Below are 5,000 nucleotides of genomic sequence, written 5' to 3' on the forward strand. Positions count from 1 at the left end.
TGGTGGTGGTAGTTTTTCTGTTCTTGTGTCAGTGTGCAAGTATGTTGCTACGATCATACTACTACTACTACTACTACAAAATTCTTACCCCATTCCTCCACACGCCTCCTCTCTCTCTCTCTCTCTCTCTCTCTCTCTACCTGGGGCGCCTCGCTCTCCAGGTGTTGCTGTCTGGCCGGCGAGACACTTTTTGTTATCCTTCCTTCCTCCTCCTCCTCCTCCTCCTCCTCCTCCTCCAGCGAAGAAATCTCACCCTCCTTTTCTGGCTCCAAAAACGCTTCTCAAGTATTCCTCCTCCTCCTCCTCCTCCTATATCACTTGTCCTGTTCTTCCTGTTCGTCGTCTTATTTTTCTTCTTCCTTATTTCGTTGTCCTTTTTACTCTTTCTCTTATCCTTCGTAACTACCACCACCACCACCACCACACACACACACCACCACCACCACCACCATTCCCCCACAATCACACTTCCTCTACCAACATTTACATAATAGTGGTGGAAATGCTCACGGAATTTGCTGAGTCACACACACACAAAGAAAGCCTACAATGTATACACGTGTGGATTTTTCTTGTGGTTCATTATAGATAAACGTACATAAAAAAACGTACACACACTGAATAGAGAAAAATATACATAAGGATTCAATAGAAAATAAAATGGCTTGATTCAACAGTAGTAGTAGTAGTAGTAGTAGTACAGTAGTGTAAATAAAATTCTCTCTCTCTCTCTTACAGGTCAAAGGTGTGGGCGAAGAGGACGAAGGGAGGAGGGGGGGATGGGCGATGGATGGGCGGGATGGGTCAGCTGGTAAGTGTGGCAGCAAACAGAAAAGGTCCTTGAAAACCACCCCAAGGAACGCCACACACTTGTCAGCTGCCAGCGGCTGACACACGCACACACACGCGGACAGGACAGATGCAAGATGGGAGCAGCTGGGATATAGAGAGAAGGATAGAGATGGACAGATGGAGGGAGATGGACAGGTACACAAAATGGAGTAAGGGAGACAGGTAGAATGAGATACGGAAAGAGATAGGTTGAAAAAATGGGCGAAGATTGATAGAGTGAGATAGATAGAATGATAGGACAAAGCAGGGATAGAAAGACGTAAAAGTGAATATAAGGACAAAATAAAAACTAGAATCAATATAATAGAGACAGATAGAAGGATAGGAGGACAAAGGATAGGAAGACAAAAATGAATAAAAAATAAAAAGTAAAATCAAAATAATACCACAAAAACACGAAGAAAAAAAAAAACGAAGGAGGAGGAGGAGGAGGAGGAGGAGGAGGAGGAGGAGGATCAAGAGCAGGATTCGAGCCCCAAAATATCCTTGAACACCTGCAGGAGGGCCACAGGTAAGATTAGTGACCCGTGACCAGCGTGGGTCAGGCAACATCCGGGGACAGGTGAACAGCAGGTGGGCACGGAGTGGGTCTCACCTGAACTTGTCTTACCTGCCGTCACCTGCTTGGCGTCTCTATTATTATTGGTTAGTGTGCTAGTGGTGTGTGTGTGTGTGTGTGTGTGTGTGTGTGTGTGTGTGTGTGTGTGTGTGTGTGTGTGTGTGTGTGCGCGTGCGTGTTAGTTACTTGGTAACAAAACGAATAATTACGGTCTCGTTTCTCTCTCTCTCTCTCTCTCTCTCTCTCTCTCTCTCTCTCTCTCTCTCTCTCTGCCTGCCTTATCCTGCCACTTTCACATCCGCTGTCATATTCATAAAAACAAGGACAACCACAACCACCACCACCACCACCACCAACAGGAACAAGTTGCAAATAAGGGAAACAACAGAACACCCCCAGAATCTCAAGGTCAGGGAGCTGAGAGAGAGAGAGAGAGAGAGAGAGAGAGAGAGAGAGAGAGAGAGAGAGAGAGAGAGAGAGAGAGAGAGAGAGAGAGAGAGAGAGAGAGAGAGAGAGAGAGAGAGAGAGAGAGACGTAGGTGTTATTTGAGTTTGGTCATTGCTAGTCTGCATGTGTTTGTGTGGATTTGCGTGGGCCTATGTCGATTTCCCTGGGTTTGCGTGGGTTTGCGTGCAGGCTAATGGCGTGGAAACGAGTCCTGGCCTGTGTAATTTGACGTTTACTGATGCCTCGATACTGGGAAGGAATGTGTGAAGAGTGAGGCAAGCTGTGTTTAATTCCTTCAGTAACATGGCACGTTTTTCTATCTATCCTGCTTACCATTTGACGATTTTATGCAGCTTCAGAAACTCATGTGGGGGATTACAGTGGTGGGGACTCTGGCCATTAATCTTCTGACCTTCATACACCCTTCCTAATGTCAATAAAATCGTCTAATCGCATCCAAAACTCGTGGTAAAAATGGGGAGGGGTGATAAGCAATGTCTAAAGGAATGATAAGAGTAATAATAATTTACGTTACCTAATACGTCAAAAATTATTATTATTATTATTATTATCTATTATCATTGTTATTATCACTTGAAAGAAAACGAGATAAGGAATTCCTCTTGTGTAACACCTGACCTTTAAGTTTCCTCCTCCTCCTCCTCTTCTCCTCTGGTCAGTGATACAAGGAAATTACATTTAACCAGTTATTCCATGAGCGAGTTTCTCTCTCTCTCTCTCTCTCTCTCTCTCTCTCGTTTTAAGAAATGGAAAAGCATTTTAAAGAATAATCCAGAGAGAGAGAGAGAGAGAGAGAGAGAGAGAGAGAGAGGAAAAAATAATCAGATACGAGTTTTTTTCCATTTCACTGACTTTCCTTTTCCATTTCTTTTCTTTTATTTCTTGTCTTGTTTGTTCCTCAATTTTTTTTTTTTTTACCACGGTCTGGAAAAAACACTTCATTATAAAACTTTCCATTAATTCATTCTATTTCATTTTTCCTAGTTTCGTTCACATCACCTTCACATTTTACTCATTTCATTCATTTTACTAGTTTTATTTCTTAATTTTCACGGTAAAGTGGCAATTGATGCTATTTTTACCCATTTTTCTCTATTTTTATTTCTCCTTGCTTTATTTCCTAATGTTATACTGGCAGCAAATTGTGTTTTCTCTCTTTTCCTTCAATTTTACTCTGATTCCACTTGCCTTATTTAGGAACCTGGATGGAGAACAGGAAATGTAAGATTATTAGAAGGTGACAAATGTGGTTATGATGCTTCTGTGTGTCTCGTGTGTGTCTGTCTTTGTGAAGTGGTTAGTTAGACAGGGACAGGGAGATGGACAGGGAGGTAGATAGATAATTAGATAAATAGAAAGATAAAGACAGACAAGCAGTCAGATAGAGGCAGACAGATAGATAAATAAAGAGAAACATACAGATACAGAGATAGATAAATAGATACAGAAATAGATAGTGTTAGTTCAAGTAATCAGTTTGTCAGTGTCTCAGTCAAGCTCTCTCTCTCTCTCTCTCTCTCTCTCTCTCTCTCTCTCTCTCGTGCCGCCGCGGGTGCCTCACAATTACTCTCCTATCGGGCCACAGGAAGTGAAGGCAAAAATTGAGACTCACTTTAAGACGAGTGAAGCCAAAATTCACCTGCGTCTTGATATCATTAGCTGCGGCGCCACCATTACTGAGGGAGTTATGGGCTGAAATTCCTGCCTCTTTGTTGGAGACTAGAAAAAGGCAGGACGATTTAATAGCTCATGGTGAAAGGAGGGAGGTGGTGGTGGTGGTGGTATTGCTGCTACTATTACTATTTAACTAAAGATAAAAAAATGAAGGAAAAGGAAAAAGGAGGAAAATAGTTACTACTACTACTATTACTACTACTACTGTTACTATTATTACTACTACTACTGAACTATTACTACTACTTTTATTATTACTATTACTACTGCAACTATTATTACTACTACTACGACTGCTGCTGCTGTTGCTACTACTACAGCTACTACCACTACCGCTCCAATACAACTATTACTACTACTACCACCACTACAACTATTACTACTACTGCTACCACTACTACTACTACTATCACTACTACTATCACAAAATGAAAAAATAATTCTTCAGGAGACATAGGAGCTAAACACACACACACACACACACACACACACACACACACACAGGAAGTCCTCCGGAGACTGGTACGAAGTGGAGCAAATCCTCGAGGCAAAAACCAAAACAAAGATAAAGAAATAAAACATCAATAAAACAAATAAAGCAAGAAAACAAGAGAAGAAAGAAATCTGGATAAAAAATAAGAAAATTGGTGTAAGGGTTGTTTTTTGTGAGTTGTTAGATAAAAGGAGGAGGAGGAGGAGGAGGAGGAGGAGGAGGTGACATTGTTCATGCTTACGAGATGACTTGGTTTTTAGAGAGAGAGAGAGAGAGAGAGAGAGAGAGAGACAAACAGGAAGGAGACATCTTTGACCTTCCTCTCCCCTCCCCCTACCTTTTTTCCCTCCCTCCCCTTCCCCTTCCTTCCTTCCTTCTTTTCCTCCCTTACTCCGTTTCCTGCATTCTCTCTCTCTCTCTCTCTCTCTCTCTCTCAAATAGGTGGAAGGAAGGAAAGCGTATTAATATAAAAGAAAACGAACAAAATATGAAAAAAATACGTAAAAAATAGACTTGACAATAGAAAAAAAAAAAAAAGCGGGAAACAATTTTGCTTAACAATGAACACGAAAATGAATAAAAAGAATAAAAATAAGAAAAAACAAGACAATAACCAGAAAAAAGTAATTTTTTGGGGGGTGGGAGAGAGAGAGAGAGAGAGAGAGAGAGAGAGAGAGAGAGAGAGAGAGAGAGAGAAGAGAGAGGATCTGTAAAAGCGCTCGTGCATATAATTCGTTTGATCCAAGGCTGGCTCTCGCTCTCTCTCTCTCTCTCTCTCTCTCTCTCTCTCTGACACTTCATTATCTCCTCTCATCAATTTTCCTCCTTTTTTTCCTCGCCTTTTTATTTCCTTCGTCTAAATTAACGCGCCTTTCGAAACATCAACAATTAACTTGCGACATTTTTACGGAGAAAGTGTGAGAGAGAGAGAGAGAGAGAGAGAGAGAGAGAGAG

The sequence above is a fragment of the Portunus trituberculatus genome, chromosome 22 (assembly GCF_017591435.1).
Source record: "Portunus trituberculatus isolate SZX2019 chromosome 22, ASM1759143v1, whole genome shotgun sequence".
Classification (NCBI taxonomy): domain Eukaryota; kingdom Metazoa; phylum Arthropoda; class Malacostraca; order Decapoda; family Portunidae; genus Portunus; species Portunus trituberculatus.